General features: G+C 51.5%; 1 protein-coding gene and 1 pseudogene across 8 annotated transcripts in view; one reads left to right on the top strand and one right to left on the bottom strand.

Moving 5' to 3' along the window:
* The window catches only part of ACTN1 (actinin alpha 1), a 108,050-nt gene that overhangs the window by 32,882 nt on the left and 60,907 nt on the right, over positions 1-14,261 (top strand). The gene's annotated exons all lie outside the window — the stretch shown is intronic.
* Positions 12,488-12,880, bottom strand: LOC102127174 (barrier-to-autointegration factor pseudogene; annotated as a pseudogene).

Genomic DNA, 14,261 nt, shown 5'->3' with positions numbered 1-14,261 from the left:
CAGTTCTTCCTGTCCTGGGCTGTTTTTCTCTCCGAGGCTCTCCCAGAGGGTTAGTGTGAGAAAGATTTTTGGCCCATGAGTTACAGAGATTAATGTAAAACTTCCTAGCTTCCTTTGCAGGAAAATTCTATTTCTTGCTAACAGAGCAGGAGCTCCTTGTCCTGATTCCTGCTTTCACCAAGTTGGGCCCCAGAGTGGCTCCTCACCAGAGCCCTGTGCACAGCTGACTGGTCTCTGTGGGCTCGCTGGTTTGAGCTTCATTACGAGCTGCTCTGACCCCCACCCCGGCAGAGATCTGCACGCGGCTGTCTTTTGGGTACCCCGTGCGCCTCGGGAGGCAGTGTGTCTGTTCTGTCAGCTAGATCACAGCTCTCCGAGAGCAGAGCTGCTGGTTGTTTCTCTTTGTGGCCTGGTAGTGGCTGGTCTGGTAGCCTGTACTTCCTGGACGCTCAGTTAGAGAGAAAGAGAGGCCATGAAAATAATTTGGGATTTGGCATTGGAGAACTCCTGGCTTTTGGTTTGGGGCCTGCTCTTTGCTAGCCGGCTTACTTAACCCTCTCGAGCCTGTTTTTCCGTCTCTAAAACGGGGATCAGAAAACCCTACTTTTTTTTTTTTTTTTTTTTTTTTTTTGAGATGGAATCTTGGTGTTTTGCCCAGGCTGGAGTATAATCTCAGCTCACTGCAACCTCTGCCTCCTGGGTTCAAGCCATTCTCCTGCCTCAGCCTCCCGAGTAGCTGGGATTACAGGCACACGCCAGCATGCGTGGCTAATTTTTGTATTTTTAGTAGAGGCGGGGGTTCACCATGTTGGCCAGGCTGGCCTTGAACTCCTGACCTCAGGTCATCCACCCACCTTGGCCTCCCAAAGTGCTGGGATTATAGGCGTGAGCCCACCATGCCCAGCCAGAAAACCCTACTTCTTAATAAGTTTGTTGTGAAAAGTAAATGGGGTCATTGTTATAAAGTGCATGGTAAGTAAGTGTCAGTGAATGTCAGCTTTTTGTCACCGTTGTGCCTCTACTAAGTGGAAGGGCCTGGGGAGGACTCCCTGCAGAAGGCCCACTTCCTAAGACCTCTTTATGCTTTCTCTCCGTCCAAGCCCTGCTCCCCTGGGAGAGGCTGCATGTGGGGTTGTCTGGTTGGGTGGCAGCAGCTTCCCCTGCAGAAGGAAACTGCTTCCTCCCCAGGGAGATGGGAGTTGCTAAACTCTGGCTTGGGCCGGCTGTGTGCTCTAAGCAGAGATTATGTGCGTGTGTGATGAGGGCGGTGCCTTGGGCTTCACTCCAGATACACCGTGTTCTCTGACCTCGAGCTCCCTTCCTTGGAGCCCCTCACTGCAGCACCAGGCATTGTGGCTCAGGACTCCCACTGCTCTGGATTGCTATTGGACTGTTTCATAGGTGGGTCCTACTTCCCTTTTTAGATGATAGGCTCCAGGGCCTCCATACTCCTCATATTTGGGGACAGAAAATAAGGGCTTCTCTTTCCATGCAGTAGGGTGCCCCTTTCTCCTGTGGGATGATTGGGACTGCCCTGTCCAGGCTTTGGGGAGGGAATGGGAATGGGAATCCTGCTTGGAGCTGCATTCTGTGTTCGGCCCTTGCCTGCAGAAGATTTTACCTTACAGAGACTGCAGGGTGTTAGGGAGAACCCAGCTTTGGAGCCAGCAGCACTGGTGTGGAGGCGAGCTCCGCTGTCTCACTTGCTGTGTCCTTGAGCTGGTCCTTATTCTGAGCCTCAGTTTCTTCCTCTGTAAAAAACAATCTGTCTTGCAGAGTTGTTGCCGAGGCTAAATGAGATGATGGATGTAAACCACCCACGTTGGCATCCCATGCCTGGGGTAGGCTCCCTAAGTGTGGGCAGGTGTTGTTATTTTGTGTGTGGATGGGCCAAGGGGTGCTTTTCGCGAACCGTTCTTCTCCACACAGAGATGCGGTGAGGCAGACTTCCTATACATTTCTGTAGCCCAGAGTTGCCCACACTTGCCTGATTATAGGATTCACCTGGAGTACTTGTTACTTGCTAAAATACCAATCTGTGAGTCCCATCCCAGAACTCCTGAACCAGAATGGTGGTTGTTGGGGTGAGGGGTCTCTACTGTTAACCTTTTTTATAATCGGGCCAGTCTGGGAAATGCCGTTTCCCTCAGACTGCGCTGCCAGTTGCTGTGTCATTCCATCTTCACGGGGACCCATTGGAATGAGGCAGGTATGGCCCCTTGGAAAGTAGGAGACTTTGCAGGTGAGACTGAAGCTTGAAAGGGCTGGCCTGAGGCCCTGAGCTCCTTGTGGTGGAAGCAGATTCAGAACTGAGATCTCCCAGTGCTGTGTGTCCATTGTGCCTGCAAACATTCCACTAAAGCATGGAAAAGGTGAAGGTGGGGACAGAGAGAGATGGAGTGACAGGAAGGAGGTGAGGGCCGAGGGCCTTTATGATGGCCTTGGGGACCTGCAGAGACTGAGTGGGGGATGGATCGTGGGACAGAGCTCTGAGCCTCACTGGGACGCTTCCCCTTGTGTGCCTTCTGAAAACCAGGGCCGCAGTGAGCAGGCGGGGCCTTGGGCTTCTCAGAGCCGCTGGGAATCCACAGGTGTCTGAGCGGAGGCGTGGTCTTAGGCAGCATGGACCCGTTGGGAGGGGCTGGGACTCCTCCCCAGGGCTGCTGGTGGAGTCCTGGAAGTCCTGTGGGTAGGACTTCTCCCACTTCTCCCCTCTCCCTCTGCCTTTTTTGTTGGGCTGGGAAGTTTTCTAGAAGCACGGGCAGGGCTGGCTCCCTTGTTTGGAAAGGGAAGTTGAGGAATAGGTATTTCCAGGGTCAGCCGATGATGTCAGGCACTGGGGTCCCACTGCCTTGTCTGCTTCCTCCTTCTCAAAGTTGGCCTGGTCCCTTAGAGAAAAACCCTTTTAGGTCCTCACTATGCCATCCTTCTTTCCATTTTACCCTTAAGAGGCCCTTAAGGAGGATTTCAACCTCTGCTGGGCCCCACCCTGGGGGTGAGGTGGGCTGGTGGGCTGTGAGCAGAGGGGCCCTGTTATGGATGGTTGTGAGAGTCTGGCCGGGGCACGGTGACCTGCTGCCAGGCCCTGGGGAGAGTCATGCTGACTGAGCCTGTGGTTAAAAGTGTGCGACTTCCACTGCGGGTGGAATTCTGGCTCCTCTGTCTACTGTTTGCTGGGACCTTGAGTGGCTGTGACCTCTTGGCCTCGGTTTTCTCATCTGTAAAATGAGATGCCTTCTGGCGTGGTTCGGATTCATTGGGCTGACACTGGTAGAGCACTTGGGGCAGTGGGTTGGGAATGACATCCTGATCTCTGAAGCTCTTCCACTCCGACATTTCAATTAGATCTGCAGCCTCAGGACTTTGGCCCTTTGGGGACTTCCGTGAACAGTGAGCTGCCCCAGGTGTCTGGGCAGGCAGGGAGTATGGGTGCAAAGCTGTGGCCTCTCTGACTGTTCCTTCTTCTATTGACTCAGGTCTGAAAATCTGGGTGTGGCCTCTACCCCTCCACCCTGTCTCTCCTGAGTGTCGCTTGTATCCACCTGCTTCTCCGTCTCCTCCACTGCCAGCCTGGACTGGCTGCTTTTGTCTCTGGCTGGGACCTTTTCGTGATCTCGTGCTTGCTCTCTTTTCAGCCGCTCTTGTCCATCTCTAATCTGCCCTTCCCATGGCATTTAGAGATCTCTTTCCAAGATGCAGGTGGAATTATGTAACCAGCATCTGATTCACACCCCCAGCTCAGCCCGCCACAGCCTCATTTGTTTCTTTCAACTAAAATAAAATGTCTTCGGTGACTTCCACTGCTCTCAGGAGAAACAACAGCTGCAGGCACCTGAACACCCATGTCGCTAGCTCATCTCCAGTCTCTGGCACCCTCTCCTTCCCTCCTGCACTGTGACTTTTTTTTTTTTTTTCCAGTTTTTTGAACAGACCTTACTCTCTTTTCTCTGGGGCCTTTGCTGTTTTTTTCTTTCTTTCTTTCTTTCTTTCTTTCTTTCTTTCTTTCTTTCTTTCTTTCTTTCTTTCTTTCTCTCTTTCTGTCTTTCTCTCTCTCTCCCTCTCCCCTCCCCTCGCCTCCCCTCCCCTCGCCTCCCCTCTTCTTTTCTTTTCTTTCTGCTGGAGTCTTGCTGTGTTGCCCAGGCTGGAGTGTAGTGGTGCAGTCAGCTCACTGCAACCTCCACCTCCTGGGTTCAAGCGATTCTCCTTCCTTAGCCTTTTGAGTAGCTGGGATTACAGGCACATGCCACCACACCCAGCTAATTTTGTATTTTTAGTAGAGATGGAGTTTCACCATGTTGACCAGGCTGGTCTCCGACTCCTGACTTCAGGTGATCCACCCGTCTTGGCCTCCCAAAGTGCTGGGATTACAGGTGTGAGCCACTGCGTCTGGCCTGGGCCTTTGCTATTTTGTTTCCTCTGCTTGGGCAGCATCACCCTCCTGACCACCCTGCTATGTGCCCCACACATGCATAGGGTGACCTACAGCTCTGCCTATACCTGCTATGCTGGTGTAATTATTAGTAGACCCCCTGGTGCCTTGGTTTGGATGACAGGTTATATAGGCCCCCTTCACAGTTACAAACTTTTCATCTAATACTCCCCAGCCTTATAAATTCACTGACATCCTTGGGGCAGAGATCAGACACACTGCCCCCCCCCCAACAGCCCCCCAGGATCAGTTCAGGGTCCTGTTTTAGCCTCATGCCTTCCAGGACTTTTCCTATAGGCACTGGAGCTTAGTGTACAAAAATACACTCATCGATATAATCTTTGCTTACTGTTTGTCTTCTCCATTAGACTGCAGGCTCCATGACTTAGGACATGACTTAGGACTGTATTTGCCTATGATGTAACCCCGGTGCCTGATACAGAATCAGTGCTCAGTAAGAATTTATGGAAGGAAGGAATGAATGAATCTGGCTGCAGCTGTCTGGCAGGGGAGGCCTGGAGCCTGGGCGAGTCTGTAGAATCTGCAGTGGCCTGCGTGAAGGAGGCTGCCAACATCGGGCCAGTCCAAGCCCTAGCAAGCCAGTTGCCCACACTCTGGCACACATCATCGGTTTGGCTGCCCCTTTAATTATTCATCAGTCTTTCTCAATGGCCTTTGTGTTCAGAAACCCAAGGGAGAAGAATTCTAACTCTCTTTCCATTTCCCTAAAACTGAGACCTGGAAGAAAAACCTGCCTGGCCCATTCTGCATCCCCAGGGGGCCAGCAGGTCCACAGCCTCCTCTCGGGGCTGGCTTTGAGCGTCGAAGTGTCCTGGGCTGCCCTGTGGCTCTCCTCCCCAGTCCACTGGGCCCAGGGACTGCCCGTGGGCCCAGGGACAGCTGAGCAGGAGCCCGTGTGGCTTGAGACTGAGCAGGGACTGGTGCAGGCTGGTGGGCAGAGCTGGATGAGTCCACATCATTCCCCAGCCTGAGCAGAGGCTGAAGGCTGGCCTGGAAGCGTTTAGCCGCCCAGCAGAGTGGAGCAGGCTCAGGCTTTGACGTCCTAGAGACCTAGTTCACACCTCAGTTCTGCCTCTTGCTAGCTGTGTGACTGTGGGGAACTGGCCCTTGGTGTCCTGTTGCTTTGTTCCTTTAACCTAGAATTGTTGAGTGGATTTGCTGAGATGGCACATGCCTCGTGGGTGATGACAACAGTGAATGGGCACTCACTGAGTGGTTATAACGGTAGCCAACACCTTTGAGCAACCCTAGGATATGATTCCCTCTCCTTCCCTCACCTCCCCTTGGGGCTCCCTGAAACACGTTGCCATCAGTGTCCCCATCTTGAAACCGAGGATGGAACACTAAACTTTCCTCTCAAGGTCTGGGGAGGGGGGTCCTGGGGAGCGGAAAGCACCCCTGGGGCTGCCCTTGCTGCAGTGTCTGAAGTGAAGCCTAGGAGCCCCGGTGCTGGTGGGGAACAGCAGGCGTGGATCTCTTTGATCTTTGAAGAGGACTGTGAATACACTGACCACAGGCGGAAGCCCCTCGTCCCGTCCTGCCCCGCCCAGAGGTCCCTGGGCTTCTCAGCAGAGGTGGACAGATCTGCCTACAGCTGCCCTTCTTCCCACCCTTCTGGAAATGGAACTTTCCACAGACACATTCCTGTTGCTCAGCTTGCTGCTCCCTGCTGCTGCTACCTTGCTGCCCTGTCCCTCAAGCCGGGCTGGCCATACCAAGGTGTTGGCGAGCTGCTCAGCCTGCTGGGCTGCTGACACCCCAGACCACCGCCGGCCTAGTGGACAGGCCAGGAGGGCAGTGACGGCACCGGGTCACATTGTCCTGGGCCTGGATGAGGGTTTCTGTGCTGCTTTTTAAGGTGCTGATCTGTGTGTGTGTGTTTTGGGAGAAGAAACTTTGTGTTACTGAGCCTCAGGTGAAGAGAACTGAGGTCCTTAGGCTCCTCCGTCATGGCCCAGTGTCATCTCGGGGCCATGCAAGGCCACTGTGTGTCTGTCACATTTTATCCTACAATCTTCTGTGATGGACACGCAGATTGTCCCCAGCTGCTGTCCTGCTGACACAAATGAGGCAACGATGAACGTGCTCCCATACATCCCAGTGCAGCTGTATGACGACTGCATTGAGTAGGGAATTGCTGGGTTGGAGGGAATTTCCTGATACGGTGCTGGGTTACTCTCTAAAATGGCTGTACAGTCTACTCTCCACCCGCCAGGCATGAGGGCTTCCGGATCCCTCAACCCCACCGACATTTGGCATAATCAATCACCTTTCTAATTGTTTGCCAGTCTCTTAGGTGTAAAGAGATGCATTTTAGTTTTGAGCTGCAGCTGAAGAGGAACTCTCCACGTGCCAAGACTGGTTCCCTCCTCCAGTCAGCTCTTCTGGAACCAGAAACTTCCTCCTGGGTGGTGTTGAGAATCGTGGTGATGCTCTGCAGAAACCTCTCCTCTGTAGGGAGTGGCGGTTTATAGATACAGCCCGTTAATGCCTCAGTCCCTGCAGGAAGTTCTTTTTTTTTTTGAGATGGGGTCTCACTGTCTCCCAGGTTGGAGTGCAGTGGCATGATTACGGCTCACTGCAGCCGTGACCTCCCTGGGCTGGGGTGATCCTCCCACCTCAGCCTCCTGGGTAGCTGGAACTATAGGGGCACACCATCATGCCTGGCTAACATTTTAAAATTTTTTGTAGAGACAGAATTTTGCCTGTTGCGTAGGTTCCTGCGGGAAGTTCTGTTCCCTGGGGATGTCTGCTCCAGTCCCACCCCCAGGGTGCAAATCACTGGTGTCACTTATGGTGGCTTGTGTTGCTTCCACAGTTGCTGAACTCGTTCCCTCATCCCTTGGTATCTCTGGCATCCTGAGGGCTTGGGTTCCCTGGAGCTTTGAGAATTCCTTTGCAAAGTCATGTGGCTACTGCTGGGTGGTTGTCCCTCAGGGAAGAGGTGGGTAGTACTGTGGCATTGGCTTGGAGTTTGGGCGGGATCAGTGCTGAGGTCCTGTTGATCACGTTTTGACTGAGTCAGAGAGGTTGGGGTGCAGTGCCTGCTGGATTCTGTGGCCCAGATAAAGGAACACACTGGGCACCAAGATGACCCCCATGATCCCTTGATGCTACCTGGGACTGTTTACTGACAAGGGCAATTCCATGGGTCCTGGAGTCGTTCTTTTTGTCTCATGCCTTTCCGTGAGCACCCTTTCTCTTGTCTTTCTTGTACTTTAGTAATGAACTCTAGACACTGTTAACTACTTAGGGTGTGCTGGGCTTTTTCCATAGATTATCTCATTGAAACTCCTTACCAACCCAGTTGAGAAAGGTATTGTACCTGTTTTACAGATGAGAAAACCGAGGCTCAGAAAGGTCAAGAACTTGCTTAGGTTACAAGGTTAGTAAGTGGCAGACCCATACTGAACCCAGCTCTTCTGTGCCCAAATTCGTTCTTAGCCACTAAGCCTTGGTCCTCAGAGTGTAGTCTCTGGACTGGCAGCATCAGCATCACCTGGATACTTATTAGAAATGCAGTTTCCCTGCCTGCCCAGAACTTCGGAATCAGGAACTGGTGGTGGGGCCCAGCAGTCTGTATTTTAACAAGCCCTCCAGGCGATTCTGGTAAATGTTCAAGTTTACATGTCAAGTTTGAGAACCATTGCACTCAACTATTCTGCTGTTCTTTTTTCTGTTTTTTTTTTTTTTTTTTTTTTTTTTTTTTGCCTGGCTTCTCCCCTTCTGTCATTGGGCCAGTCACTGTAAGCCCAGACTTTGGACCCTGGCTACTCTTCAGGGGCTTCATGCGCCTTTTAAAGAGGTACAGTAATTTGTCCTCTGGGGCCTCCAGGAACCCTCCCAAGTCCCCAAAAGCAGTTGACAGAGCTGATGCTCCAGCTGCCTCCAGCCGACAGCCTGGTGACCGGAACCACCATGGGGGTCAGAGTTCCCAGTCACTATGCCCAGGGAGGTGCTTTGAGGGGTATGAGTGATCCAGGGGTGGACTGTGGGACAGACCAGGACAGAAGCTCCTGCTGGGAGGTTATTTTAGGGCCACAGAAAGGAGACTTGGAAAACTTCCTTGTCCAAGCAGGATCTCTTTCTTTCTTGCAAATTTGTAATGATAAGTGGTTTGATCTTTGGAGAGGAGCTTCCACACAGGGGGTTGGAATCTAGGCAGGTTCCTTGTTTCTGGTCAGCAAGGCACATTCAGGAGAAATGACCCTGGGGAGAGGACAGAAGCTATTTTTTTTTTTTTTTCTCCAGTAGAGACAGGGTCTTGCTATGTTGCCCAGGCCGGCCTTGATCTCCTGGCCTCAGGCAGTCCTCCTGCCTCAGCCTTCCAAAGTGCTGGGATTGCCGATGTGAGATACCAGAGCCAGCCATATTTAATTTTTGAGCCCCCACCGTAAGTCTAGTTTTCTGCTGTTTAATTCTTAGCCCAACCCCAGGAGGGGTGGATTTCATCATCCCATTCCACAGATAAGACCATGGAGGTTTCAAGCTGGAAGATTGAGGGTCATACCTCAACTACATGGAGGGGTCAAGTTAGGGGCCAGAGTCTGCCAGACCCCGGGTTCCCATATTGTATGAGTGGCAGGCTAGGCCAAATCCCTGTCAGCTGGGGGAGTTCTCTATGGAATTGAGTGACCCAGAGCTCTCAGCATCTGTGCCAGAAAAACCAAATGACCTCACTTTTGGTGGCTTTTCCTTCTTTGGGGAAGGAATGTGCTGGCCACTGCTGGGAGCTGCAGCCTGCTGAGGCCTGTGTGCTCTCAGACCTGCAAGGGCCAGAATCAGACTCCAGACATGGGGGAGGGGTTACAGGCAGGACCAAACTGTAACCCCGGAGGAGTGAGGAGGAGGCTGTTCTCACACTGGCCTCCTGGAGCGGGTGCCACTCTGCTTCGAAGACCAGCTCCTCCCATTTAGTAATCCTCATCTCAGCAGGCTTACCAGCCACTGTTCAGTAGCTAAACTAGCTCAATTACATCAGTCCCCTGAGAGGGCTCTGGTCCAGGGCCTGCCTTTGAGCCTGGTTTCTTGCCAATGGGCCAAATGGGTTAAAAACAAAACCACATCTTGATATAAAAGGCTTAGCGGGGTCCTGGAACATTTTAGTTTAAAAGAGAAATAACAGCTTTATTGAGATGTAGTTCACATACCCATACAATTCACCCATTTATACAACTTCATGGTTTTTAGGATGTTCACATAAATGGGCAGCTATTTATGTCATCAGTTTTGAACATTTTTATCACCTTAGAAAGATATTTTATACCCCTTAGCTATCACCTCCCCCCAACTCCTCTGTTCCCAGCCCTAAGAAACCACTAATCAAGCTGCTTTCTGTCTTCATACGTGCTTTTGTGTTTTAACATCTAGTGAGTGCTTGGTCTGCGTCTGGCAGCGGACTGAACCCTTTGCACTAGCTCACATAGCCCTCCCTTGTGACTACCTTACGGGCTGCAGGCTCGTTTTATCTTTATTTTATTACTATTGTCACCATCATCATTCTGGCCTACAGAAGTCTTTATTGATGTGAGAACCAAGGCTCCGGGAGGCCCAGTCACGAGTCCAGGATTATGAAGCCTGTACTGGACAGAGCTTGCTGTTGGCTGGCAGTTGGGGTGGGCTCTTGGGTCCCTGGGAGGGGGTGAGGCTGTGGATGGTGACGGATTGGCTGAGGCAGTTGACTCTCATTGGCGAGGAGCTAAGAGGACAGACCTGTTTCTTCACTAGGATCGTGTGCCCACCTGTTTTAAAGCGGCTCTGATTTCTCCTGGGAGCCCATAGGTTCCATCTGTACCAGGCAAGCAGGAGCTGGGCAGTCTGCCTTCTGGGGGGCCGTGGATGGCAGGAAGGCCAGATCAGTCTCTTGGTGGCCCAGGAGTCCTCTCAAGCAGGGTGCCTTTGTTAGGTCAAACAGCCACCCAGAAAGAGCTGCGGGCTCCCTGCTTCTTGGCCCTGGTGACCCTCTGGGTATGTGGTGCTGTGTCTTTTGAAATGGGCTGTAGATGGGTGTAAACCAGGAAATGCAGGCTCCACTCCCCACTCCCCTGTCTCCTCCTCTTGGCCAGAGGCCGGTCCCCGAGTTCTCTCATCAATGGAGAAAAAAACCACAGGACTTCTTTCTTGCTCTGTGAATGATTAACTTTGATTAAATAGACAATGAATGGGAAGTGAGAGCATCCTGACCGCTGACATGGACTGGGCTCCTGATGTGTCCGCGGTATCTTTCTGGCTGTTTTGCTTCCATTGTCATAATCTTCACAAAGTGGTGATGTTCTTTATCTGCATTTGTAAGGTGAGGCAATTGATGCCTAGATAGTTTAACTAAAGCCGTACAGTCAGTGAGTGGTGGGGACCTGCTGGGTTAACATTGTTTAAGTGTCTGCTGTGGACATAGCACCAGGCTAAGTCTTTCAGGACATAGGGTCTAATTTGGTCCTGTCTCATTCTGTGCCATTGTAGGCCTTGTTATGCCCATTTTACAGATAGGGATCCTGAGGCTAGGATTAAGTCTCTGTCCAAGCAGACAGATCTAATGTGAGGTGTGGGCTGGCACTGGAGCCTAGGTCTGTCTTGTTCCAAAGTCCAAGGTGCACCCCTAGTCCCCTGCACTCTAGTCACCAGGACCCCAGCACTCACATGTCTTGGGAACAGGCTGTTAGAGCAGTGCCCGGTCCCAGCAGAGGCCTGGCAGTTGTCAGCTTTTTCAGCAGCCACTCCCAGGTGGATGGGAAGTAGGCAGATCTGGGTGGAGATGTTCCCGAGGACTCTGCTTTTCATCAGCGCATGAACCAGCTGATGGCTGGCTTTGATGGGCTGGCAGTCAGCCCCTGATCAGTTAGCCAGATACTCCTATTTACCTTGCCAGAACACTGGGCATCTGAGATCACTTCTGGGCAGGGCTTTGCTTAGACAAACCATCCAGGGCCCACGCCCTGGCCAGACTGGCCATACTCTATGGGGGTCAGAGGGATTCCAGCACACCCCGGCTGTACCTCAGTAACCTCTTCAGCATCAGTGGATGCTGCAGGGGATTCAGCCCTGAGCACAGGTGCTGGCCTGGCCTTCTCCAAGGACCCTGCTAGTTCACACACCCTGCCCGCACAACAGGGGGCTGGCTTGGGCTGGCAGGGTGCTTGCCTGGGGAGGCTTGAGGGCTGTTGGAAGCTGACGAGTTTGTTTTTGACTACATGAGCCTAGACCAGAGTTCTGGGTGTTCTACTCAGGGAGAAGAAGGACCATCAGATGAGAAGCTGGCTTGTATAGGAAGCTGTGAACCATTTTCAGGAAGCACAGAAGCTCATTTGGGTGATTTCCTGGGGTCACTTGGCCAGAGTACAGCCCTTCATCTTACCCAGTTAGCAGTTTGCTGTCTTAACTATTGGGGAGATGTGTGTGTGTGTGATTGCTGGTGTATCCTCATGTCCTGCTCCCTAATTATGACTTTCTTTAAGATTTTATACTGATAAGGCACTTTGAAGTTCTTCAGAGCCTTTTCCCTATATTATGTCTTATTTTATTCCCAAACTCATCCTTTTAAATAGATGGGATAATTTTTTCATTTTTCATCTTTATTTCGGAAACATCCTTTTTCCTTCTCCGTAATACCTGAGACTTGTCCCACCCTTGCCAAATAATTCCAGTGAAATGGGAAGTCCCCTCTATCCTATCCTAGAGGTCTGACATAACAATTAAATGTATATATTCCCAGACAGACTTTTCTTTTTTCTTTTCTTTTTTTTTTGAAAGCCACTAATTTTATTGATCTAAAAAACTTTACAAGGACAGTAACTGTTCTGCCAAAAAAACAGCCAAATGGTATCAAATGGACTGAAAGTGAGGGTGGGGGTGAGGGACGGGGCCAGGGATCCATGCAGGAAAGCTGGTAACTGTCACCGGGGAACTGGCAAGGGAAAAAGGAAGGGGGAGGCATGCAAGAGTGAGAATCCAAAAATGAATGAAATGGTTAGGGGAGAAAACTCCCAAAAGACCCTGGAGTACATCGGAGGTGAGTACAATAGCAATCTTTTCTCTGTAGAGGACAGGGGAGGAGTCCCTCCTCGGCTGCAAACTCTGGATGAGGGCTGGGGATTGAGGGCTTCCCAGACAGCATCACAAGAAGGCGTCGCACCACTCTCGAAGGCATCCGAAGCAGTCCTGGGACTGCTTGGCGTTGGCACCACAAGTGTGCTTCAGCCATTCCTGGAAGAGGTCTCCATCTTTCTTCAGCACCAGAAACTGGCCAAGGACAGCACAGGCCTTGTCAAAGCCCCTTTCCTCCAGCTGCTTGCCCAGGACTTCACTTGGCCAGGCTCCCCACTGGCTCTTCCCCCATGGGCTCTGCCACGAAGTCTCGGTGCTTTTGGGAAGTTGTCATCTTGATCAGGCCTAATCGGCAGCTTCAGTTCCCGTAACAGTTCCTCCCGCCACCCCCAAGACAGACTTTTCTTATATTTGCATACTTAAAAAAAAAAAAAGGTAATGACAGCACATTTTGATACAAATGGTTTTGGTACAAAACTCAAAAGAAACAAAAGTATATTCTGTGAAAAGCAAGTGTCCCCCACTCCCTGCCTTCCCATTTCCCTCCCTGGAGGCAGCCGATGATCCCCATCCTTCTGTGTCCTGCTAGGGAGGTTCTAGCATAAAGTTTTTAGATACTGTTCGGGAAACTAATATCAGGGGTCTGCTTGGTGAGGAGGGTTAGGAGCTGGCTTCCTTGAGACTGAAACACTGAGTATGTTCTGAGTTCATGGAGATGAAATTGTCCCTGGGGAATTTTTTGGCTTTCTTTGGCAAGGGGGAGAGCCCACCAATCAGAATAAACCCTGCACAGGAACAAAAGATTGTTGCTGGGTGCTATTTGGTTGTGTCTTCTAATTAGGCATGTTATGGGAAAAGTTGCTGGGCTCTAGCCTACAAGGTAGGAGGGACTTGTTTGGGCTAACAGAGCTGGAAGGGATTGAAGTGACTTCTCTGAGGTCACACGCCTGGCCGAGCCAGGGCAGGGCCCAGGTTTCCTGACCTCATCCTCTGAACACAACTCTCCTGGCCTGAATGGTGGCTGGTATTTTTGATTCCGGGAGAGTGGGAGGATGTGCTTGGAAGAGGTGTGGCCAGCACGTGAGGTTGGAGCCTGGGCTGTCCCACCACTGCCCAGCTAGTCTTGTTTGGCTGCGGGTGGGTTATCTTGTTTATTCCACTGTTCAACAAATGGAAAAAGCACCTTTGTCAATGGAGGTTTCTCTGGGGAGGTCAGCCAGAGTGGATGGCCTGGATTGTGTGTTGAGACTTAAACATCAGAACAGAGTGCTCTGGCTGGGCATGGTGGTTCATGCCTGTAATCCCAGCACTTTGGGAGGCCAAGGCGGGCAAATCACTTGAGGTCAGGAGTTTGAGACCAGCCTGGCCAACATAGCAAAACCCTGTCTCTATTAAAAATAAAAAAAATTAGCCAGGCGTGGTGGCGCATGCCTGTAGTCCCAGCAACTCGGGAGGCTGAGGCAGGAGAATCGCTTGAACCTGAGAGGTGGAGGTTGCAGTGAGCTGAGATTGCATCTCTGTACTCCAGCCTGGGCGACAGAGGGAGACTCCGTCTCAAAATAAATAAATAAATAAAAAGAAAAAACAGGGCGTTCTCTGACAGGAGAAGGGAGAGGGAGCAGATCATCATAAAAACCAACTGCACTGCCAGGCGTGGTGGCTCACACCTGTAATCCCAGCACTTTGGGAGGCTGAGGCAGGTGAATCACCTGAGGTTGGGAGTTTGAGACCAGCCTGACCAATATGGAGAAACCCCATCTCTACTAAAAAT

Source organism: Macaca fascicularis, chromosome 7 (genome assembly GCF_037993035.2).
Source record: "Macaca fascicularis isolate 582-1 chromosome 7, T2T-MFA8v1.1".
NCBI classification, from domain to species: Eukaryota; Metazoa; Chordata; class Mammalia; order Primates; family Cercopithecidae; genus Macaca; species Macaca fascicularis.
The sequence above is the reverse complement of the archived record's forward strand: the minus strand, read 5'-3'. Positions and strand labels throughout refer to the sequence as shown.